Here is a 25,671-nt window from a genome sequence, read left to right on the forward strand (position 1 = left end):
GGGATGCTTGGGCTAGGTGGAGCTGGTACCCAAACCCTGGCCTTGCATTGCAAGCCCTTTCCCTTAGCAATCAGGCATCAGGACTGCAAATCTTAATGGTCAGGCATTATGGGAGCTGTAGTTTCCCAGGTGCAGGGACCCTGCTGGGAGAGGTGGGTGGGTATATAAGAGGATGCATGTGGGGTAGGAGGTGGTTTGAAGGTGGTGTGTTGTCTCTGAGGTGGTTGGCTATGGGCTGACGCTGCATAGAGCTGGGAGATGTCATGCTGCTGGCCTTGGAGAAGCAGTGCCTGTTCTTGCTTGGTGACTTTGTGTTCATGGGAAGGAACATTGCTTTGCCTCTTAAACTGGAGGAGAGCATGAAGAGGATGAAAGGTCCCTATGTGGAAACCCAGGTTGGTGTGGCAGTGGCATGATGCAGCATGGGGTGGGGAAGAGATGCTTGTAAAAGCTGCTGTCGTGCTGGGTGGGAGGTCTGGCTCTGCAGCATCCCCAGGTGTGGGGAGGAAGAGGATTACAGCCCTGGGTGGCTCTGACCTGGGGCTGGGTGAAGGTCTGAGGAGATGCTGGGGCTGGAGAGAGCCTCAAGCCATGATAAGGTGTGAAGAGCTCACTAATGAGGTGTGAACAAGCTCAGAGGTGAAGGCTTTCAGCTCACTGAAGGTGCCCAAACCTATGCCAAGAAACCTGAGCAGTACCCTGTGTATGGAATGCTTTCCAGTAAGGGAATTCGGGTGTCTTTGTGGCAGCAGGCTTCCCACGCAAAACGGATCACTGCAAATCCCTTATTTATCCCTATCCAAATATCCCAGCATAAACATCTTGAGAGGGCAGAGTCTGGCCATTCCTAGACCTCTGGTTCTTCCTGCAGCATCTTGGCTGGAGCAGAGACTGTGGACACCCATAGCTGTATCCATCAATCCAGGCAAATCCTGCCTGTCAGGCAGCTGTACCCTAATCTGCTGTGCATATAGTATCAACCTGTGGGCTGGGGGTCCTCATAAATCACTTCTGTGCTCACATTTGCCTCTTTTTCTGCATGCTGCCGTAAAGAAGGATGTTTCTTATAACCCTTGTGAGATGAGATGGGCTGCAGGGTCTGCGCTGTGTATCCAGTGAGGATGTAGGATGTGGGTAGTAGGAAGGTGGCCAAACAAAGAGCAGTAGGAGCTCATCTTGCAGTGCGTAAACATGTTCCATGTCTGCAGGGCATATTTCTATCTCGACGCCTTTGAAAACTAAATGCCTTTACAAAGGGACCCTGCTCCTTCCCTCTGCGTTTTCCTGATTTACAAGACTTCACAAATGCAAGAAGCTTAAATATTTAAGTGTTTGCAACCAGTTTTCTTCCCGTCTGCCAGAGAACCTGGATCCAGATGTAACCGGGCTCAAAGAGATTGGATGGAGTGTGTTTTCCTGTTCAGTATGTGAAAAATGGTTTTGTGCAGGTCACTCATGGCTCTTTGAGCAGAGTAAATATTTGATGGGGGCTTGTGCTGTGGAAGCACATGCTGTGTTTCAGTGGTGAAAAGCAATCTTACTAAAAGTGTGCAAACTGTTAATCTCTGAACTGCCGCTGGACATGGATTTTGGTCAAAAAGATTGATGGCAGGAGTAGGAAAAGGGGAATCTCCTGAGACTCGAGCTGGTTGGTAATAGCTATGAATCTTTTATTTCAAACACTAAGGAGCAGCTCCAGTTGCCTGCACAGCAGGAGTTTGGTTAGCTGGCTCCAGCAGCTCCATCTCCTGTAGGCACCCATCTGCAAAGCACTCTCTGCCCCATGGGTACCAGAGCGGGGGGTACAGCTTCAGAACACACCATATGGTGCACTTTAAACAATCAGGTTTCCATTATCCAGCTTTTATCTTGACAGTGGTTTGCTGAGCTCCAGAACTCATCCAGGATGCTTTTTGGAGACTGGGCTGGTGGGGCTTGGGGCAGCAGAGAACTTAGCGGTGCTGCTAATGGAGTTCGTGCACCTCTAATCCTTTTCTCAGCCCCTCATGCATCCCTATTGGTCTCGAGGTGGCTGTGCCAAAACACTCCCATGCTGAGAGCTGGCTATGACCACCCCTATCTGCCAACAGCAGAGCAAGCTGCAGTCCTGGTGCTCCTTCCCTCACCATGCTGGCTGGGGAAGGACCCTCTGGCTATTGCACAGAGGCTGTCAGTGGTTGCAAGTAATATGATGTTTCTTCCTTTAATGTGAACAAGGTACCCAGCTACAGTCTGAATACCTCTTCTATAGCATGTCCTTATCTTGTCACCCTTTAAAGCTGTTCTAGATGTCTGTGTCTTTCTGATGCTCTCTAGTTTGGGAAGAGCATCCTGTAAGTAAAGATTTTTGAACTGAGGATCTCACTTATCCTTTAGTTTTCCATTACTAAAACATGGTGCAGAAACCAATGAGCAATCACTCTTCTCTCTTTACTGAACCATTTTGCTGTTTCAAGTGTCTTTCTCCTTTACAACTTCAGAACCAATTTGCTGCAGCTGGAGCTTAATGCTGCATTAAATGAGGTTTAAAGGTAGAGAAAATGCTAAATGAAGTCTAATCCTTTTCTAGCATATATAAATATTTTTAAGTAGCTGAGTATTTGTAGCAAATTACTTCCCTGGAGACTTTCTCCTGGACCACAAGCACATGCACACTTCAAAGGCTTCTAATATCAATGGAACAGGAGAAGAAACTAAGTGTGAGGTGGGGAATATAATGACATTTAAACTTAACCCACTGTTCCCAATCCCAAACCTGGATGGTTGCTGCCTGCTTGAGCCTCACTAGCCATTGATCCTGATGCATATTGCTGAAGGGCTGTTAACCAAGGAGAAATCAGTGGTGTAATATCAGTGTAGAACAATGCCCAGGGTAGCTTGCTACAGTGTGCATTGCCACTAGCAACTAACTGTTGCTTCAAGCTAGCTGCAGTAAGTGACCACTGGGTCTGCTCTGACTGAAGGAGCATCAGGAGATCTGAGATCACGTCCTAAATCTTGTTGGTACCTTTGGCAACGTGTTGCTGCATCTCTATGGGTTATAACAGCCTGTAGCTGCTCATCTGCTCACGTGAAATGGGGACACTGTGCTCTATAGCCCAGGAGCAGGCTTGCTCCTCAGCAGAGAACATCATTAAACTCTGCTACACTCTCTAAAGCTGTTCTGATGCACAAATGAGAAGGGTTTTGCAGTTGTAAAAGGAGCTGATCAGATGTGGATAAATGGCACGCTCTGGATGCTGGGTAAGAGCAAGCTGCTCTTCCCAAGGTGCAGGGAGAAGGGCCACACATGCCTGGAACTTGGGAAGGAGCAGCTCCAGGGAGAGCAGTGTGGGTGACAGATCCTGATGATGAGTGACAGCGCAGCACAAGAGCAAACGATGCTGTTAGAAATACATGTGCACTGAAGTGGGGTTGGACCTCAAGAGTTGTTCTTGGGAAGCCTCCTTCTGCCAAGTGACAGCAGTTGGAGCTGTGCACAGTGCACAGTGATGCTGGAGCAGCAGGGGTGCAGTCCGTCTGTCACAGGGCTGTGAGAAGCTTATTGCAGCTGCATGTGGTTTCTTTCCTTTTGGGACTCTCTCTGGCTCTTGCTGTCAAGGTGTGTGAGAGGGTTTTCACGTATGGGAGGCATGGAGAGGGCTACACAGGGAGAGCCAAGGTCCACTGGTGTGTGAGCAGCTAGATGGTGGGCTGCTTTCCAGGGAAGAGAAAAGCATTGTAAGGATACGTGGAGGGGGCACATGCTTCCCGCACTCCCTGTGGTGAATGCTCTCTACATTGGAACAACTCTGAAAAAGGCTTTTTGAAGCAATTCTACACAAGTTATGGAGAGCTTGATTACAAAAGTGTTTGCACTGATGTAGCTGGTGCTTTCTTCAAGTCACATTGAAGTAACTTCAAGTAATATTGAATGAACACTGGTAGTTACTTCAGTTGGGTATTATTTTTACTTGTAACTTCTGGGAATAGCTCTCAGCTTGTAGAAATGAGTGTTACCATCACTGTGCATCTCTTTAATTGGTGAGTTGTGCATAACTGCAGTGTGCAGAGAGCCTCAACAAAGAAAATAGCCCTAGACCAGTACATACCAGTACAGACACACTTCTGCTCATCCTGGTGGGATGTCCCAGTTGGTCCAGTCTGTTCATGGAAGAGCCAAGGCTGGAAGCATCACTTTAGTGTCTGACTCCTTTCTCAGGCTGAGCACTGACATGAGGAACGACCCAGGGATTGTTGTCCAAGGTCAATGACTCTGTTAGGAAGTCTCCTATCTATCAGGTCTGGAAAAGGCTGGCTTTGTAGAGGTGTGGCACAGTTACAAGCTGGTCTAACCACAACCCTTAGTAGCTATTAATCTGTTGGACTGATACATGGAGGGTTTTATTCTTTCCATTTTAGAGTCTCTCAGACTACAAAGGAAGCTGGTATGATTTGATAGCTGAGGCTTTTCGTGTTGCAAGAACAAAGGGTGAGTAGCTATCTTTTCCAGCAGCCTAGAGAGGTTTCTAGCCAAGACTGAGAGATTAAGAGGAGCTACCTGGCAGGCAAGTTGGCTTTTAAAGGGGAAAACAGGCTTTCAAGCTATTGAGACAAGGGAGAGCTGAACAGAACATACAGGAAGCAGCGAGCAAAGCAGAGGTGTTTAATATGCTTTCCTGGTTGCAAGCGTGATGGGGCAGGGAAGAATTAGCAAACCCCTTTTGTTTTGCTTTTTGGACTCCTTCAGCATAACAAGTAAATGCTGTGTAGTACAGGCATATTCTAATTGCTTTTGATCATTTCTGGCTTGCTGTCTCAGCTGTTTCGGATGCAGTGAGGAGTTCACCTCTCTAAGTGACCTCAAAGCCTCCTCTGGCTCCACCTTGATCAGCACATGAATATTTTAGGCAGGAGTGAGCACAAAGGCAGTCACAGGGATGGATATATGCTCGGGAGTACCTGAGTAAGTTTTTCCATAAGCCTTGTTTGCTTTATGCTGCAAAGTCACTTGGATGCTCTTGGGACCTCAGCACCTAGCTCAGTGATGCTTGTACACAAGGTCAGAAGCTCCCTGGCTCTGGAGTGAGAAATGCAGATCGTTCAGCGTTGTTGTTAGCAAAATACCTTTACCTGTGTGAGGTCCGAAGCTGTGATCAGCCCTTTGCTCCTGCAAGAGTTGGAGACTCCTTTGGCAGGTGCATTGTTGCTAAGGGGGTTCCCTGGTGCTGCAGCACTGTCAGCCTGCAGCCTCTTGAGCGCTGGTGCCCAGCTTGGCTGGCCAAGCGAGAAAGCTGCTCTTGCTAAAGAAATCCCCTTGCCTTCTCTCTCTGTGCTTGCTTGATTTCACATGATCCTGAGCAACCACGATTAGCTGCCATATGGGGTTAAAGCATCCCCCTCCAGCTGATTTCCCTCTTGCAAGAAAACTGCAGCAAATGAAACCCAGTCAACTGTGTCCTTCTGCTGTTCAGTCACCTTCCAGGATCAGGGAATGGTTGTGTTGGAAGGGACCTTAAAGCTCATCCAGTTCCAATCCCTTGCCATGGGCAGGGACACCTTCCACTGGAGCAGCTTGTTCCAAACCCCTGTGTCCAACCTGGCCTTGAACACTGCCAGGGATGGGGCAGCCACAGCTTCTCTGGGCACCCTGTGCCAGCGCCTCATAGTGAAGAATGTATATCTAACATCTAATCTCAATCTCCCCTCTGGCAGGTTAAAGCCATTCCCCTTGCTCTGTCCCTGCAGGCTCTTGTAAAAGGACCTTCTCCAGCTTTCTTGTAGCCCTTTAGGCACTGGAAGCTGCCCTAAGGTTTACCCTGAGCCTTTTGCTGCTATCATCAATCCAAGTGGCGATGTGAATGCTGCAGACCATCCTTTGGCTTTTCTAGGACAGTTTTGATTTGTGACAAAGCACTTATTTGCTGTTCATTGGTGCCTTGGAAAACAAGCTGTGCCAAGACTCTGGGAGCAATAACCTTCAGCCAGGCTGTAATTGCTTGTTGTAGCTCTAAAGAACACATGTTTGAACCTCTTAGTCAAACAGTTATCACTTGAGGAAAGCAGACTCCCCTTATCCTCTCCTGTGTCAGGTGAGGGCAAGGTCTCCAACCCAAAGTCCTCAGCAGTGAGCTAAGCCCACATAAAGCATCACAAACTGTCTGGTAACACATGAAAGAAGCTGCTGCATCCATTATGTCAAAACACTACTCCCTTTGTCTTCTGGAGAAACCAGGTTTCCTGCTAGCTTTGGGTTTGGGTGGGAGGTACAACAGCCCATCCCCAAATGGAGGGGCCCTTCTTGCTGTTTCTGCAATACAATAAGCTATAATTACCTCTTGCTCTGGGGTTGAGCAGGAGCTGCAGCCTTTGGTCTCCCCTCCTAAAGGAGGATGTTGAGGAGCCATGCAAGGAGCTGGGCTCTGCTGCCTGCGAAGCTGCCTTGCTCTCTCCTGGCTCATCCTTTATTTATGCTTTGCTGCTCTCTCTCCTCTGCTGAGCAGGGGTGGCTCTAATGCTTCTTCCACTGCAGAAATGCTTGTTCAAGAGGTGTTCTGTACCACTGAGCAGGAGGAATAAGCACAGCAGCCATCCCAGTGCGGGAGTCCAACCTGCCTTGTTAGATGTATCCACTTGGGACTTGGTTGGTTCTCTCTGGTCAATAAGAAGTCCTCTTGTATCATGCACTTTAGCCTCCAGACTGATGTCTGCTTCTTAGATGATTCTAATTTGTTTTAAATAGTGCTTGACTGAGAGTTCAACCCTCTATGTTCTAGCTGTGATAGAAAGCTGCAGCATGAGGAGTTCTTCTCAGGTAGGGCTAAACCTACCTGTCCTTTGGGCAACCAAAGTTCTTCTGAAGAGCATAACCTAGGCTCTATGTGTTCCCCATGCTTCTCTCGGTGCTTTGTTCTCCTACAGAAACTGACCTTTGAGATTCCTTGTATCCAATACCTGCATTCAGCTTCTGTTGAGGTAGTCGGAGGCCAAGTCAACCAGGTCACGGGTTCCACCACATCCATTGCACAGTGTTGTTTAAGGTACTTTATCACAAGGCTGTTGGCCTTTCTGGCTTATACACCATTAGTTGGGGGCAGCAGGGTAGTGTGTTTGAAATGAGAAGGATCTCTGGAGCCAAGCCCTACTGAGCTGGCCAGTGCTGCTTGTGACCTTCAGCTCATATGTCTTTTGGTGGGTAGCAGGCTGTAAATGCCGTGCTCTCAAGAGCTTGGGTTCTGCAGTAAAGCTACAAATTGGGAGTGATTCAGTGTTCTTGCTTCTCTGACTAAGGCTCTTCATTAGGTATGGGGAGATGGATGGAGAATCCAGGGACTGACCTGGGGGAAAGTAGGGATCACTGGAGGAGTGCATCTTACTTGTGAAGAAATCACAGCTCAGAGAGCAGCAGGCACCTAATGAGCACCTTCCTGCCTGCAATCTTAATGTCTTATCCTGGGTGTTTTCAGGGTTAACAGTAGCTTTCAGAGCAATCTTCAAAGCCACAGTGAGCTGGTAGACAACCTTGGCAGTGCTGCTAAAGGTACACCATGCCTTATGGGCCTGAGCATGTGAACTGACTTGCTGATTGGGCTTGTTCCAACATCTGAGTTGGTTTAATACGAAACCTATTCAAATACTGAGGCATCTTCCATTGGAACAGATTTACATATCTCGTTTTGTTCTGCCAGTCCAGAATCCCCCAGGATGCTCCCACTGCAGTCATGTTCCCCCCAGCTGCAGCCTCTCCAGTTGTAAATGACAACCCTAAATCAACACAGATGTGCTGGCTGGGCACAGGCAGCGCTGCTGTGGTCCTGTGCTGTCATAGCTGAGAGCATTAAATAGTGACCTCGTATAGCATGAGATCAGCAGGGTCCTGGGGGATGTGGTGCCGTTGGCTGAGGAGACTCCTGGCCTGTATCAAGGATGCATATTAGCATCTAATAAAAATTACATGCTTTTTTTCCATGACAAGGTAATGGTAATGGGGTAGAGAAGGTGATGGTTCTGCTGTACCTTACAGTGAAGTGTGCGTTCACTCTGAGCTCAGGAAGGTGCTGTTATTTTGAAATGAGCAACAGAAATGTGACCTTTTTCCCCTCATTCTATTCATTCTTTTCAGCCAAACTGGATTTTCATGTTGCTGAGAGCCAAAGGCAGCAAAGAATCACTGAGCTGTTCCTTGCTATTGCCTCCTTTTCTTGGTAAAGCTGTAGCTTAGGTGTCAACTAACCTCTACCTGGAGCCTGGGTCTGGAGGTGCTGAGCACAGGAAACAACCTGGTAACTGGGATTTGTCAGGGGAGATCAGGTACAGGTAGTGAATGGGCAGTGGTGGAGAGGTGCAGAGAGATGTGGCTCGACACAGGCTTCATGGGGCTGCTGTGTCACCTTCCAGCTTGTGATGGACACAGGCTTTTGCCTCCTGGGCATCTTTGCTCAGTTCATGAATCTAACTACCCTGATTCAGAAGCAAAGTCTTGCCCCTTGCTGCCTGCACAGAAAGTCCCAAATTCACTGTAAGGACCATCTTGTCCATGAGATGCATCAGTGAGAGGCAGGATGGGAGCATCACTCATTGTTAGCCCCATGAAATAGAAGCAGTTGTGAAAACTTCATCCAGATTGATGTCTTTATTTATGCCGAGTGGTACTTTACACCAGCCTCCTGAAGCAAATCACCATGATTAAATGTCAGAAGGCAGTTTCATGTAACCTTTGGTAAGAAAACTTTCCTGTCTAGTGGAGTTATTTCAAGGATGAAATACTCTCCGGTGTAGTGTGTGAGGTTTAAACCCTCTTGAAATAAAAACACCACCAGAATAGCTGTAATGACTATTAGTTAGGTGGCATGCAGACAAGTATGTGTCTCCTGTCTGGGAAAAACTTCATCTTAGATGGGTAAACTAACCTTATTTGATGTTGAAAATCCTTCTTCCACCCCCAAATGGTACAGCTAGAAATATCCCTCTAAAGAAAAAAGCAGCTTTGTGGCCCTTTCTTGGTCATCCTTGATGTCCAGAGCAGATGCCTGATTCTACTGGCTTCATCCTGCCCTGGCTTTACCAGTCAGCAGCTCAGAGCTGCTGTGAGTGCAAGAGATTTCCCTGTGGTTTTGGTGAAGTAATTACAGGGATAAAGGCCTTTCTGCCCTTCTGTGTGGATGCAGATCTGTTAACATCCGAGGTGCCGACTTGCACTGGGCTGTGTGACTCTTTGATGCCATTCATGATGCCTGAGTCACAGTCTGGGACTCCTGTCTGCAGTACCACAGGGCTTTGTTGGGAGCAAGGAGATCACGATGCTGTTGGGGGTTATAAAGTGTAATCGATGGAAAGTGTCTCTGCTTCTCAACCCCACCATCCCAGCCTCTCCTGAGCCACTTCAAAACTAGCTGATTTGTGAGCTATTGCTTTGAATTGCCACCTCCTTTTCACCTTAGAAATTAGAGATGTTAAGCTTTATTACACCCAATCTGGCGTGCTTGTTCCTACACGTACCGCTTCTACAAATGTTCTTGAAGTCAACCAAAATCTCCTTTGCTGTTTGACTTTCTGTGACTGACTTCTAACAGGATACAATTCCTTGGTAACTGCAGATCGTAAATCTCTTGTCCTCTCTGTCGTTTTCCAGGAATCAAAGGCTGCCTCCTCAGGTACCGTAAATCTGCACACCTCTGTTAGCTTCAAGTAGGAAAAGCAAACAGCCCAGTTCCTGACCTGTTCTCCAGACCTAAGTAACAAAAAGACTCAAAGGCTGTCTTTGCTTTGCAGGTCTTCCTTAAAAAGCAGCTCTTCTAGTCTCCCCAGGAGATTAATATGTAGGAGGGAGGCACAAAAGCATTGCCACCTTCTAACAAATAACGAAGACACGACAGAAGTTGTCTAATGAGGGCATCTTAATTCATAGGATTAATGACACATCCGAAGCAAGTTGTCATATCTGGGAAGAGCTGTCTTAACAGAGGATCTAGTGTGTGGCTTAGAAAGGTCCCTTAAATCTGTCATGGCTGAGTTACAGGCAATATTTGCCTTAGCTTGTTTCCCATTTTTGACCTATTGGTGATGATGATCAGTGTTTAAAGATCATTGCTTGAGAACAAGTGTAGATCAGATAGTGCCAGGCTCTTTTCAGGAGCAAGAATGGAAGAAGGAAGAAAAGGCAATGGAACAGCAATGAAAATGTCACAGGGAACATCTCTTTGGAGGAAGTGCTACCTGTCAATGTGTCTTCAGGAATGTGTATGTGTAAATCTGCACAGAAAACGCTGCTGCAGTGACAATCCCCAAGGCAATGTGGGGCTGGGGTGTTCCCATGGCACATCTTGCCATGTCGGCTGCCTTCCTGCCAAGCTCTGATGTGAATCCATGGGGACCTCCTCCTCAGCCTGTGAAGGTTTAACTCATTCAGCCCAGCGACCTCTGGTAGTTTGCAGGATTAATCAGTGAGTTTAAGCAGAAGCAAAACGAGCCAGGAAGACAATTAAGCTATTGATTCCAGATGCTGTTGGGAAGGGACCTGCAGTCAGGCTGTGCTAATAAAGCTACATAGATTGATCAATCGCTGTCGGTAACTTTGGTTTAGACAGGAGCTCGATGTTTGCTATTATTCAAGTCAACTTGGGTTTGGAGCGTTTCCTTCCGAGACATTGAAACAAGAGGATTTGTTATCCATTTGTTTACCCTGGAGTGGTGTGTGGGGATCGGGAATTGCCAGGATTGTGTCTGTCAAGTGGTGTGTGTCTAAGTACAAGTGGCTGCTAAAGTACTGGGAACCCAGCACAAATCCAACACCGTACAGATTAGCATTTAAGCTTCTGGTCCTCCCACCATCTCCCCATTACCAGGTGGCTCTGCTTGGACAACTGCAGCGTCTAACAAGCTGTAAATCTTGTGTGGCTGTCGAAGTGACAGCTTGTCAGGTTGTAACTGAAGAGCGGCCAGAGAGGCAGCAGATGTCTGCAGCACTGATGTGGAGTCTTAGTGACATTGCTGCAGAAGGCAAGGAGATGAGCGCGGATCCTGGCTGAGGAGGAGGGGTAGACGTGAGCTGTGATGAGATCCTGGGAGCTCCTCAGTTATAACTGCTCCTAAATCTACCTATACTAATGTCTGGATGATGGGAACGAAGCTGTTTGGGTGTGCAGTCCCTGGGCAATGTTGGGATCCTCTTAGTAATAACCAGTCCTGTGGATGGAGAATGGCCTAATTCCCATCGGAGGAGGTTGTGGGATACAGGATTGATCTACCTTTTGGGACTAAAAGGTTCTATCACTCACCCAGCTTTTCTTGTTGAGCAAGTCATGGAATCTCAGTTGTTTCATAACTTTAAAGAGCCGTCACCCTCCCCTCCTGGAGGGCTGCAGTGAGTGCTGACTGCTGAAACTCCCATGGGGAAGGGCTTTTCCCCATCGGAGCTGGTGCTTTTGTTTGCATGAAAATGCATCATGAACCACTCTGATTTATACTGAAATGCAACTTCTCAACAGCTGCGCTCTCTATTTGGGCTTTATAAGGTCTCATACATATTCTGATAGCTAGAAGAGCTAACATGTCTGTTACTGAATTGAGACTTCTGATGGGAAACCTTAGTCTGGGGCTTTGTTCCAAATAGGCCTAAAGGGGTTTTCTTTTAACAGTAACCTGGGTTTCCTCCGGAGTGGAAACTCTGATGTTCAACCAGTGCTGATGAATAAGTTGCTGCAAGTTTAGCACAGCAGGTTGCATTTCTTTTCAGTGTTCAGATGGGTGTAATACACAGTATTGTAAAGTAAATCCCCCTGACTGCTCAAACTAATGTGCTCCAATTCTGTTGGCATTTGGCTTACTATTTCAGAAAGGAAAATGTCACTTCTGACCTAAATAAGATTTGCTTCTAAGAGGCTCTAGGGTAAAAACCTGCCATCACAATCTAGAGGCAGTCCTTGCATGGATTACAGTGGAGCTAGCTCCATGCTTTCCATACAGCTCTGTGCCAATTAGAGGTAATGGGCTTCCAGGATAGTGCAGTCTAATGAGGGGTGAGCCTCCAAGTTTCAGAAGGTCTGTTTTTAATGAGTTCCTCCAAAAGCAGGTGTGTCGTGGAACACCTTGTGTCTGGGCTGGGACTGTGATGGGAACAGGTTTTATCCTGGATTTTCCTCTTGGAGCCAGAAAAATCCTGGGAGCAGGTGCTGCTTTTCAGCTTATCCAGCAGAATGCAGGACCCCAAACTGTGAAAGGGGGAGAAAAAGACATGGGATTGATCAGAGACTTATACCTGGGGAGAAACAAGGATGGATTTCTCTAATCTGTCTATGGAAGCATGGGAAGAAACGTTCACTCCTTTATCTTTGCATCGTATCAATAATGCCTTTTCAAGGAAGATCTGTTTAGGACAAATCATTTTGTGTCCTTGCTATGTTTGTTTCAAAAGCTGGTTGGCCCTTTTGAGCATAGATGTGGGAACCAGGACACAAGATCCAGCCTTTGTCAGGCTGAGCAGAGAACTTGAGTATCCCCGCACATCTCTGGTCCTGTAACGCTGGGACAGGAAAAGCAAGAGGGTTTCTGAAATGTGATTTATGGGGCAAGAAAGCTTTGGGAGTATTTAGTGCCTGTTCTTATTAGTCTGAGGCTGTGAAGTTGCATTTTGGTGTGTGTGGGGGAAATCCTCCTCTGCATGAAAGCCAGCTCTTCAGGTCTGGGCACAATGTGAGGTGGCAAGAGAACTGAGGAGACAAGGACTTTTGGTGACTTAAAAGCAAAAACTGGAACAAAACGTGTTTCAGGCACAGTTAAAAGAGTGGAAGAGGTAAAGATGGATCAGACCAGAAATGATGGAGGCTTCCAATTCATGTCTGTGCAACCCTGCTGTTGTCTTGAAGCTGGTGGTACTGGTGCCCCTGCTGCTGCTCAGGGTAACACAGTCCCCAAACTCCCAGAGCAAACTGCTTCATGGAGTGGCAGGGGTATGAAGCATGGGAATGAAGTAAAAATGAGGCTGGTCTGCAAGGGGAAGCGTGACGGTTCCTCTCCAGATGTGACAGACAGGGGCCAGGCACACACCGCTGCACTTAACCCCTTTCATTGCCTGGAACAAGAAGTATTCCTCCTAAATGTGCTGCATTTCTGGGTTGGTTTGTTTTTTACCCTACCCTATGGATAATATTTTGACCATTTTAAAAGCTGAGATACCAATAAAAGACTATTAAATCCTGCCACTTCCTCTGTAGAGCAGGAATAAGTCAACGTAGACATGACTGTGGAGAGGGAAAGAAGGCTCCGAATGTGATGGCTCATTAAGCATTTCACCCTCTATGTGTTTAATATGCATGAGGCTTCTGTCACTGTCCTACTAATGCTCCCTGGGACCACACTGGCAATAGACAGGAGCCTTAAAGTGGAGTGAAATGCATCCATGGCAATGCCACCTGTGTGGGAGGCTTCTCTATAGCAATGCCAGGAAAAGGGATGGGGAGCATCCCTGGCAGCCCCAAATCCGCAGCCAGCAGCATCAGGTTTTCCATCTGGTCCAGGGTGATGCCTTTTCTTGCTGCAGGTGGGTCTGATGCTGTTATCTCCTCCTTTCTGTGCTGATGTTAAGTGAAACAGAAGGATGCTTTGGCTAGGAACTTCAGCCTTTCCACATCCAATGTACCAGAAGGGGGGAGAGCCTTGCAAGTCTCTCACCCTATTTCTTAAGGTCACAAAATGATTTTGTCTCATTTGACCCACTCTTGCTCCCGCTGTTTAGATAGGCACCTTGCCACACTTGTATGTGGAGCAGATACTTCTTTTCTTGCTGCCAGCATAACACTGTGCAGCTATTTCCTAGGAGCCCTGAAGAAGAGCTAATGCAGGCCAGTAGAGGAGGCAGAGGAATCTGCTGCCTAACAAAGATAAACGTAAAGTCAATTATGCTCAACTGACCATCCTGCCACAAGAACAAGGATTCTCCCTTGAACTCAGCCTTGCAGATTATCAGCAATAAGCATGAAGTTGCCCAGGGCTGGTAACCCAGCTAAAAGGGTTTTGTGACCCCTATTTCAGGTTGAAAACCCTATTTTGAGAGATGCTGAGCTATCTGGAAAAGTAACAGCCTGGCTTATAGAAGCGTGAAGTGGACAGTGGAGGCACAGAGCTGGCTGTAAGCAAGTGTTTGGGGTTTGCTGAGTGATGTCCCAGATTCCCTGTTCCTGGGAGCTACTGGGTGGCCGATGCTCTTGATGGGGACATGTGGCTCTTTGGAGGTCTCAGTCCTCACCATGCTGGAAGCTTTCAGCCCCATCTGCTCCTCCTCTCCCTCTGCCACAAAGCTCTTGGGTCAATTTTCCTGTCTCCTGATTTTTTTCCCCATCACATTATCTCATTGCACTGCCCATACTTCTTAAAGGTCACAAAATAAACACTGTGCCACTGCCTTGTGTATCAAAGCTGCTTTCTGCATCAGCTTTTCATGTGTTTTCGGACCATTAAAAGTGTCGTCTTGCTCTTTGCTTCTTGTGATCAAAGAATCGTTCATGCAGTAGCCTCATGCAGAATGTGCTTTATCTTTCCCAGCAACTATTGCCTCCTCCTGTGATGCTGCTCTTGGAGGAAGCTTCTTTATCTCTATATCCTTTTCCCCTTCTCCCTCTACTCTGGCTCTTCTCATGCCATGCTCCAATGGACTGCCTGGGGAGGGAAATAGTTAAGGCTTTTTATAAGAGGGAGGGGAAAATGGTGACATGGACCTGATTTGTTCTGTAATGGGGCTCCTGGTACCACCCTGAGCAGTTACTGTTTGTCAGTAAACTTAGCAAATAGAAAATTGTCTTATAAACTCTTTTTACAGGCTCAAAGGTCTCATAAAAAGGATTTAGCGCTATTGCAGGAGACAACTTTGTTTAAGCAGTGTCATTAGCCCCTTTGTAGGCCTTTTTGTAGTGCTTTCTGTCTTGTTTCATTGCTCTCTTCATTTGGGGGGTTTCTTTTAGCTTATTCAGTATTGAAGTTGTTGTAGTCGCTTGAAAGCCACCTTGAGCAGAGATGGCCTGGGTGGGTAAGCCCAGGATGCGGCTTTGCTGTGCAGTTCCTGGAAAATGGAGTTTTTAAGGAAAATGGAAAGGGAAACTCGGATTCCCAAAGGGATGCATTGGGGCAGGGATGCTCCTCCTCCTTTTTAGACCATGTTCCTCGCAGAAATCCCAAAAGCTTTGTGAAAGGAGGCAACATAGAAGCTGTGGCTGCCCCATCCCTGGCAGTTTTCAAAGCCAGGTTCAGTGGGGCTCAGAGCAACCTGCTCTAGTGGAAGGTGTCCCTGTCTATGGCAGGGGCTTGGAACTGGATGAGTTTCAAGGTCCCTTCCAGCACAAACCACTCCGTGATTCTGTGACGTGGTGCTCACATGAGCTTAAACAACCCAAAACCCTCAGAGTTCACACAAACTCACCCTGTTTCCAATAGGAATCAGTGCTGCGAGGGGCAGGAAGCAGTGGGGATTCAGCTCTATGAAAAGTTGGAAGCACACCGAAGTGTATTGCTGGTCTGGAAATGGGGGAATCTCTGCAGAGGGATCCTGAAGGAGCTGAAGCAAGGGGGAAAAAAGGGCTAAAAGAGGAGTCTGTTGGTGTTTTCACAGCTGTGTCATTCAGGAGTGGTTCATATAAGTGAAGAATGGCAAACAGAGTACTCCATATGAAAGGAAGAGGAAAAGCAATCCCGGCAGCGACTGGCCTTTCACAGCCTGCAAAGCTTTAGACAAATTGTGAAGGGAAGAATAATGGGATGAGAACAGGACTGAGTCCAATCCAGCCTTACAAAGGCACATTGAACCTGCTTTGTCCTGATACGTTTTGTTGTTGGCAGGAGAACTGGTTTCCTTCACAAAAGAAAAATGCATTTCTTCATCAGCCAGCTTTTGGTTAGGTCTTGTCGCAGGGGTATTTCAGTGGATGAAGAGAAATGAATCACCTGAACTGAAAGACAATGCTGGGGCTTGAAGAACTAAGTACTAAGAGGTGGTAAAACACAAATCAGCCTGGAAAGCAGGTTCTTAGCAGTCAGAAGAGAGGCTTTTGCTGGGGCTGAACCTGTTGGTGATGACTCTGAGTAGGGCTGAGGGGTGCAGTGGTCACAGCAAGAGTTGGAGCAGCAGGACTGGGTGCCCCAGGAGGTTCCTCCCTCCCTTGGGTACCATTAGTGTGATGTCAGACACAAAAGGGATGGCAAGGGAGGAAGAGCAGGATCAAGTGAAGCAAAACTTGCTGTAATTGAACAGGTTTTCATGCAAATCAAATCTAAGTGCCCAATACTTGTGCAAAGCTAAGGCTGTGAACGTGGGCCTTGAGCAGCGTGGTCTAGTGGAAGGTATCCTGCCCATGTAAGAAGGGTTAGAACAGGATGATTTTAAAGTCCTTTCCAATCCAAACCATTCCATGATTCTATGAATGTGGTTGAATTGACCTTGGCGAAGGCCAGGACTGCTCACTGCAGGTGATGTGTAGTTCTATTCCAGCCCTGTGTGTACACAGCCATGGGTATTTTCATCTGATTGATGCTTTGCATCAATAAATCTGAGATACTTGCTGGGATGCTGCTGAATTTGTTGTATCACCTGGTAGGCAATGGGATAAATCACTCAAATCTCCCCTGTGCCCTCATTTATTTCAGGGATATGGATCTATGCAGAGAGTACTCCTTGGAAGTTGAAGTGTGCTGAGTTTTTGGTCAGGGAGAGCTGCCTCATCACCCCTGGGGTACAGGTGCTCCTGCAAGAACCATTCTGGTCCAAAAAGCATCATCTCCTCACTTGCTACTGTGTGATGTGCCCAAGGAAATTCCCTTTTCTGTTGCCACTGCTGAAGTTTTATGGCTCTTATTGTGTCTAATTATTTCCCTATATTTGAAGGAAAGACCCAAATCCCACCTGCCCTTCTCTCCCCAGGATTTTCCTGTGCTCCTGGAAAATGAGGCTGCCAGCAGAGGGCACACAATATATGAATATGTAGATCCTATATAGGTCCTGACAGTAACTGCCTCCTAATGCTTGCCAGCACATCCTAAACTCCTTTTCCAAAAGGAGAAACAGGCAAGGAGCAAAGGGATGTGCCCGAGGTCGGAGAGCATTGGGAACAGAATGCATATGCTACATGGCAAAACTGAGATATTCACTTGTCACAAGCAGGCTTTGGGTTTGGTTTCATTTCCTTCCTTCAGACTCCATTTTGGCTGTTTGGGGCTGCTTTTTGGCTTTTTTCTTTGCCCAACTGAAGGGGACCCATCAGGAGATGTGAGATGCTGAGTACACACCAGTGGGGACCCATGCTGAGGCCCCAGAAGTCTAAATTCTCAATGGCCACCAGGGATTTTTTTGAGGTGCTCACCCCAGAGCTGTCAGGATGGAGAGATGGAGGCAGAGGGGACCTTGCTGCAGCCTTCCTCCTCCTGGTTGCATCCCTGTCACTGGGGGCATGAGTGTGGAGGGTCAAACAAGAGGATCTATTGACCTCCTTCATCCTCTGCCAGGATGTGGGGGTCCTTGGCCAGGAGCTAGGATGTGGCACTTATGCTGGTACCCAGATCATGTGTGCTTCATCCTTCTGCAGCTTGGATGCCTTTGTGCCCTCTGCTAGCACATGCACCAAACAGCTCTGTGCCCTTAGAGGGGAAGGTATCCCTGAACCATATGTGTCTGTCAGCTCTCACCTCCCTTCTAGACAGCTCTGATCCAAAGTGGTTTAGTGCACTTCAACCTTCCCAAATGGAAATTTCCCCCATCTCCTTCCAGGTCCTTAGGGTTTCCAATTGTCAAGTCGTCAACTTGCAAATGCTATTTGGAAATGCTCAGCAAGTTGGCATCAGTCAGTCACCGAAGCTTGTTTTCTTGCTCTTCTCTTTAATATTCCCTCCCAGCAAAGCTCTGGAGACGTCATTAGGAGCAGTGAGCTCTTTGGAGCCGGGCTAACAACTGCTGAGTAGGTTGTTTCTGTGCAAATAATCTGCTCTTTGGTTTCTCTCTATGCCATGAGCAGAGAGTGGCAAATCCTGTCTCGGCATCAGCAGCTCAGAGGTGGAAGTGGTGCTGCTCCTTCTGCACTGGTGAGGCAGCAGCAAATGGATGGACCTGATAGTGACCCCAAGAAGTCTTGCACCATTCTCCAGGCCTGGATATGCCAAAAGAGCGGTGAGAGGAGGAGGAGGCAATAATGCCTGTGACTCTACCAAAGCCTCAAAGTAACTCAAATGAAGCTGTGATGGGTTTGAGCTGTGTTCTACCCCTCTGTGATCACTATGGGAAGTTGTGTGATGGGAAGTGGCTGTGCTGGACCACAAATCGGTTGTGTGGCTGCTTCCAGTGCAGTAGTCAGGCCCTGTTACTAATGCCCCTTTGCCTATTTAGCCCCCAGAATTTCTCAGCAGGGTCTCGTTTTCCTCCTTTTCCCACCACAACCCCTCTTCCAGGACGTCTGCACTATTATAAAGAACTATCCCATTGAATAACTTCAGAATCTAACCCTGAAAACTGAACCTCAGCCTTAAAATGAAGGGCTGAGAATGTCCCTGGGAGGTCCTTCTACTTGTCACCTGAAAATAATAATTCTAATTAGTTCTGATGCCTGCCCTTGGGTCCAGCCAAATAAATCCTAATGAACAGTAGCTGATTGAAATCCATCCTTGTGAGTTATTTAAGACAATCAGAGCACTCCACTCTGAGGGAATAGTTAATGATGTTGGTGGGTCACTGGTGGGGCCCTGTGCGATGGAAGAGGAGGAAGGTTGGAAGAGCAGAGGTCTGATGGTTTCCTAGGGCCCTGGGGGATGTGAAACACTGAATTGTAGCCCAGTGAGGAAGCCTAAATTAATAGAAATGACTCTGTCTGCAAATCTTTGAGGCTTTTGGTGGTAGGTTACCAAGTGATGGGATTCTGCTTAAAAATAGCAGTAAGGATGTAGGTTTGAACTCATGTTGGTGGCACAGTTTGAGTGGAGGAAGCCTGGATGGAGCCACGATGTGCCCACTTCTCTCCCCATGTAGACACGGGCTGGGAGAGAATAAACTGATGTAAGTTGCATGATGGGAATTGGAGAAGTTATCGATTAAAGTGGGATAAGAGGCAGCTTTATTGTGAATCACCCAGAAGGCAGCAAACACGAACGCAGATCTTTACATGTTTCAGCTGCTTTGCAAAGGATCTTTTCCCTCCACCCCTCACAAAATATGTTCTACCTCTTGTCCCATAAATTAAATCTCTTGAATTTTCAGGTTTTCAGCAAAGTGGATTTCCTTCAACAGGAGAGACTTTACTGCTAACAATACCTGCTTTTATTACAGCTGTTTCTCTTTCCCTGCCTCGTTTTAGGGAGGCTGAAACAGCTTCAAGATGACACCATCAGCAGAACAGTGCCCAGAAGTCCTTGGTTGCCCCGCAGGGATAGAGCTGCTTGGAGAGACCCACCTGCAGCAAATGCATCTCAGTCAGCTCACAGGCTGGGATGCATTTAAACACACAAATCAGCCTCTTCCTCTCGGTGCTGCTGGGCATCCAGCATGGATTACCCAGGAATACGTTTTTTCCTATGCATCCTGATGTCTGTTTAGCTGCTCCCACTAAGCTGTTCTTTGTCCTGCAGATACATTTAACCTATTGCTTCTAGCTTGTTTGCACCTCTGTTTACTTGCCTGCCTCCATAAGTGTATAAATAAGAACACTTTCACATCCAGAGCTAATGAAAGGGCAAAGATGAGCTGGAGTTGGACTTTAAACACTCATTTACCTGTGGTTTGCAGAAGATGTGTACTCCTGCTAAATTTTTGGTGCAGATTAAGCTGCATGGCTCCCATTTGAGCTAACCAGAGTCTTGTTTCTATAAGCATACTCTGTCTTTCTAAGCATCGTGTCCTCTTCTCTGTCTGTTAGCCACATTTGCTTGAGCTCTGTGATAACATGGAAAGTGGGTGATAGAAAACTCCGGTCTGTACATGGCTTGCCCCATAAGTGAGACTCTGGGGCATTTTTCCCCATGCAGTTCTAAATTACCCAGCAAAGAAGCCTTTTCCATCCTCCTTCCCTTTCAGGATTGCCCTAAATAATCCCCGTTTCCTTACAGAACAGCAAAGCAAAAAGAGGGTTGCACAGGTTTCAGCTGGCACCCTCTGTGTTCTTGGGTGCGTGATTGCTAACCCTGCTGATGCCTTTTCCAGCAGGTCCTCTGTGATGTAGGCAGCACAGGTCCCTGGAAGCAGTGTGGCTGCTCAAATACAGGCTCCACGCACACCTTTGCCTGCCTGTGTGGGTGGTTTTTGTGTTCCTGCTTATCTAAAGCTTGTTGCTGTGAACGGCTTGTGACACTGATGGAAACGCTGGTTGACAGCAGGCATGGGGAGATCTTTCAGAGCCGGTTTTGTTGTCTGTAGGCTTCTCTATGACAAAACTGTGCTGTCCCTAAGGCTATAGCAAGTCTGGATTTTTCTCAGGAGCTTGATCTGGGTGTAACTTTGAAGCCCTGGGGTTTGGAGCTGCATTTCCAGCAGGACCACCAGATGTGCCCATCCCATGGGTGTCAGTCAGCTCTGGAGTTTGTGGCAGGAGCACGTTGTGGCCATGTAAGGTTCTCACCCAACCCTGGACCCTTGTTCACCTGGGAAACCCTGGGGTTTGTGAAGCTGAAATAGCTTTGTCTCTGCCACGTGGTTTTGTCCCCCATAGGTGTTGCTTTGGGTCTTGCAAGTCTTGGAGGTGATGTAAAGGGCAAAGGGCACCCGCTTATTAGGCACAGTGGAGTTCTGCAACCCACTGTGGAATTGGCCATCCATCCCAGCATACTCCATGCAATGCCATGGCACAGCAGGGGAGGAGAAGGGAAGGTGTTTGAGGCAAGGTTTGCAAACAGGAATGTGACTGTGCCTGGCCTGAGCCCAGCACATGCAGCTGTTCCACGTCTACTGCCTGGGATTAAAATAGCCAACATGCTCCTTGTATCCCACTGCTCTCCGGTCTGTGTGTGAGAAGCAGGGTGCTACAGCAGCACCCAGCGGGGCATCCCCATAGTGGCTTTTCCAGCCAGATGTGCTTGGTGGGGCTGATGAGTGTAGGGGCATCTGCAGAGTGCTGCAGTTTAGCTGATGTTACAGTGCATGTTATTATAGATATATATATTTATATATATGAAATAATGTATATATTTCATGTATTTTATATTTATTTTTATATATTATATCTATTTTTACATGTTATTTCATATATATATAAAAAATATGTATATATATGTAAGGGGAGTGTTAACAGAGTTTCATAGAATCATGAATACTTTGGGTTGGAGGGGACTTTCAAGATCGTGTAGTTCCAACCGCCTGCACACTCAGGGACACCTTTCACTATACCAGGTTGCTCCAAGCCCTGTTCAGCCTGTCCTCGAACAAGCCTTAATTCAATCCTTTATCTCACACATAGCTAAGGTTTCAAAGTTTAGCAAGCTGTCAATCACTTCCATGAGAACAGTTTATATTGGTGCTGTGTTTGGTCCAGCTCTTTCTAAACCAGTTCCTCATTTAGCTGGGTTTGTGTAAAGAGATTTGGATAGACTGAATTTTGGCCTTAGAGCAATAAAATCTTTAAATACTGCCCGAGCTGAAATATTTATTCTTGGCTTTGTTAGCTGTCTGAAGTGATGAAAGGATAGCAGGGGCCTTGGAAATATATGATCTCTAAGGTCCCTTCCAACCCAAACCGGTCCGTGATTCTTTCAAGCAGCTGCTCCTTATGCCTTCTACCATCAGTTGTCCCAGAAAAAAGGGAGGAAAAGATATTTGTTGTCATCATCCCACCTCAAAGCAATGGGAGATGAAATCCCAGGGCTGTGCAGAGCATCATGTAGAGATTTTGGATATGGGAAACTACAGCTATAGGCTACAACTACAGGTGTCTGGGCTTTGATTGAAGACCATAAAGCCACTGCTGCTGCCTTGCCACACAGGGTGGCAATGCAATAAACCAAGATGAAATCAGCAGCATGTTAAACAAGCCATGAGTGATTTACAACAAATTGTGTAAAGAACATTATAGGGCTTTGATAGCATGAGGAAATTGCTGCTGGAGAAGGATGCAGCAGTGTTTAGGTTTTGTCTCCTGTTGCATTTAGAGTGAGCTTTGGGGCGTCTCTGCACTGTCCTTTTGCCCTAACTTGTGCATCCCTTGGGGTACCTGCACATGTCCCAGCTGAATGGTTTCCTACTGGATAGCCAAGCCTCTAAAGCAATGCAATATAGAGCAATATTTTGCCTCTTTGGATACACTCCCTTACCTTGCAGTTGCTGTACAGCCGTTGTTTGTGAGGCTTGGAAGAGAAATATCAAACAATTTCGCATGTAGAACAGGTATCTACTTGCTTCCCCTCTATGGACACATAACAGCAGAAGCCTCTGGGTTCCAAATCAAGTTATTTCTCATGCAAAACATCCTCTTAATATATTCAGCCCTTAAATATCCTGCATATACCCTCTACCATAATAAACCCTATAATACATTCAGCTCTTCAACATCATCATCTTGGATAATTCATTTAAATTATTAGCAAGTACTTAAAAGACTTCTGTCCTGTAAGATTTGGTTCTTAGTGCAACAAAGGTCATTTTTTCCAGTAAATTAACTAATCTGCATCATCAGCAGTTTGCCTCAGTGATTTCAAATACTCTGCGCATCACAAATGCTTTTACCAACAATTTAATCAATATAAACAATAATATTCTATGATAATCAATTGGAACATTTCTGCCTCTAAAGGGGCCTGACCTCCAGTGAAGTCCTTCCAGTGAAAAAATTAATTTCAATTCATTTTAGAATTGGGTTAAATTGTCTTTTATTTTTCTTTAATTTTCTGTTGTCTTCTCAGTAGAAGAGGCATTAATTTTGAGCAAGAAATCAGATTTGCGCAGCATTTGTGGGTTTAGGTCTCCACTGAAAGCGTTTCTGATACTGGCAGCAAACTGAAAATTCATTCTTTTTGTCTTGTCTTGCCCATCTAATAAACAAGTGGAAAAGCACCAGGCACCTGTAAAAGTGAAACTCTCATTCTCATTGAATAAGCCTACAGAGTAATCAGTGAAATGAAAGGATATGAAACTCCAGCTCCATGAAAGGGGAAATCACAGCCATGGTGATTTCTTGCTGCAAGCAGCATCATGCAAAATGCACTCAGGAGATCTGGTTCACCACAACCTGCACAGCTCTTAGAGGAGTGTTGGGAAAGTGATGCTAAGTGATGCACAGTGCTTGAGTCAGCCTCTGAACTTTAGAGATGAATTTGTTTGCAAACAGAAGTATGGACCAACACTGATGTCCCGAGGATTTCAAGGGGGCAACAACCTGTACTTGAGGGTCGTCTTGGAAACATACTCCACTCTTCAAACCTATGAGTGAAAGAGAAGTACCAGTAAGTTATGTGAAGGTCTTAGTATGAAGGCAGGGAAATAGAATATCAAGCCACAAACTGATGTGATGCTGTCATAAAACACATCTTCAACTCTTAGGCTCCTTGACATTGCTTCCATCTCACTAAGCTTGTGTCCACATTGAGGATATGAGGAGGAGGTAAGGCATAGGGTGAATGTGGAGACCAAACTTGTCTTTTCCACTTAGAGTGGTCTCTTCCAATAAGTTTGGGAAGCTTTTTCAGGAATGCACTGGACGTTGGTGCCAACCCTGTGGCTCTTCTGCCTTTCTGGGTCTGTTGGCTTAGAACAAGCTTCACATGGAGATTATTTTTATCAAACATTTATTATGGAAATATTCTATTTCCAACATGTGCTAAACCCATAAAACATAAGGAGGCAGGTCCAAGCAATGGGTTTGTTTTCCTCAAGGACTCAGAGAATAGTTTGCAGTTATTTTAAACAGATTTTATATTTAGCAAGTCTAAACATGAGATGAGAAGTGACAAACGCAACAGCACAAAGACAAGCTACAATGCAGCTTTTGAGCCTGGCCAAAACGTGTGGGTTTGAAATATACTCACTCAATAATGGATTTGGGAATGCTGAAGAGCTGTGAGACTGGAAACGGTGCAAGGTGAGTGAAGGGTTTTGAAGGTGGATAGCTTTGTGCTTCTTAACACAATGACAAAGTAGTTAGGGGATGCTGCCTCCTGAAAAATTGTGTTCTGGAGGATAAAACACGAATGATAGACTTGATCTCAAAGGCATCATATTGGTTGAGTCATCATCTCAGTTTTCCTTAGGATTTAGGTGGGACTTAAAGCTTTTGTACATCTTGTGGGTTTCTCCAGGCTTGGCTGTAGAGACCTCAACACTGCTCCATAATGCATGAAGACCTAAGATGAGAGTTTATGGGGAGGGAATTACTTGCTAAATCACTGAAGGTGAGGAAAGAAAATGCATGCCTGCTGTGAGCAATGGACTGCAGGTACAGAGCTGTTGTAGGGGCTTTGAGATACCAAAACCACATCAGGACAATCTGATGTATTTGCAGGGGCTCCCTGTGGGGCTGTGACTGGGATAGGAGACACTTTGCAAAGTCACCCCTAAATAAAGGATCGAGGAGCAGAAAGGGAATATTAGATTAAGGAACAGGATGGGGCAAAGGACCGAGATGGGAGGAAGGAAAAGTGAGAGAAGAAGAATGCAGGAGCAAAACACTGGATTTTTTTCGGTCAGAAAAAGGTGTAGATTCCAAATGGGAATGGAGTAAACGCTGGGATCTGCCAGGTTTAGGAGCAGTTTGGCATTCTGTACTCAGTGCTTGATGAAGGCAATGGCGAGTGCAGCGGCAGAACTATCCCCCGAGTAGATAAGTGTTTTCTTGTACTGAGGAAATGACAAATTATGGATGAATTTGAAAGCTGTCAAAATAAATATATAATGTTGGCTGGGGACCTATTTATCTCTATTTTAAAAATGCATTTTAACATCCACGTATTTTAATTAAAAATACATTTGGGCAGCAGCAAAGCCACGGTGCCAATCTCGTTTTTTTGGCAATTTCTCCTTACCATCTCGAATTATAATAAATTCATTGTTTCCAACATAATTTTCCCCTTCTCCCCTCAATTTATTCTCTGTTTTTCATTTCCCTTCTCTTTTGTTAATCTTTCTAAATAACTTTAAAGTGGCCCTCCATCTATTTAGCTAAATGAGTTCACTCCACAGATACTCATTATTTTGAGGATGATTTATGCAAGCACTATTAGCTAGATTGTTCCTTGTTTGAAGGTTTTTCTGCAATCAGAAAAAACCCAGATTTGACTCAGCTAGAATGAGATCCAGTAAAAAATATTACATAAAGTATTCAGCACCTCTGTCAGACTTTGTCTGTAAGAGGTCAGCTTAATAGGCATAAGAACACAAAGAAGCCTTAAACTACGTTGCTGACCCACTGGTCTCATCTTAGCCTGGGGAACTTAGAGCATCAAACTCCAAAAGTCAAATAGGGTTTTTATATTGACTTTTTCTCCCCAGCTGATGCTTGTGATTCTATGGGAAGAGGCTGCACATCACGTACAGGCACAGACGAGGGCATTAAGCTCTGCTACGCTGCTTGATTTACTGTCTGGGTTTCATCTGACACTATGCTACGATGGCACACCCAGCAGCTTATAAATGTTGGCAAGGGCTCCTCTTGGAGCCTCGCTAGGAAGCAGGGTGTGAGACATGCAGGGATGCCTCATCCCACTCTCACCATGCCCATGACCTTGAGGAACTGGAGTTTAATCCTAGTGGGG

The 25,671-nt window shown here is 46.2% G+C and overlaps 1 long non-coding RNA gene across 1 annotated transcript; it reads left to right on the forward strand.

The window, feature by feature from the left end:
• The first annotated feature begins 210 nt into the window (after nt 1-210).
• On the forward strand, nt 211-21,067 carry LOC133210020 (uncharacterized). Its single transcript, XR_009724837.1, has 3 exons — nt 211-395; nt 16,609-16,664; nt 20,646-21,067. It is a non-coding gene; the product is annotated as an uncharacterized LOC133210020 (long non-coding RNA).
• The last annotated feature ends 4,604 nt before the right edge of the window (nt 21,068-25,671 follow it).

Source organism: Neopsephotus bourkii, unplaced genomic scaffold, assembly GCF_033783945.1.
Source record: "Neopsephotus bourkii isolate Nb327-2 ecotype Australia unplaced genomic scaffold, CSIRO-AGI_Nbou_v1 NB_384, whole genome shotgun sequence".
In the NCBI taxonomy this organism is placed as follows: Eukaryota; Metazoa; Chordata; class Aves; order Psittaciformes; family Psittacidae; genus Neopsephotus; species Neopsephotus bourkii.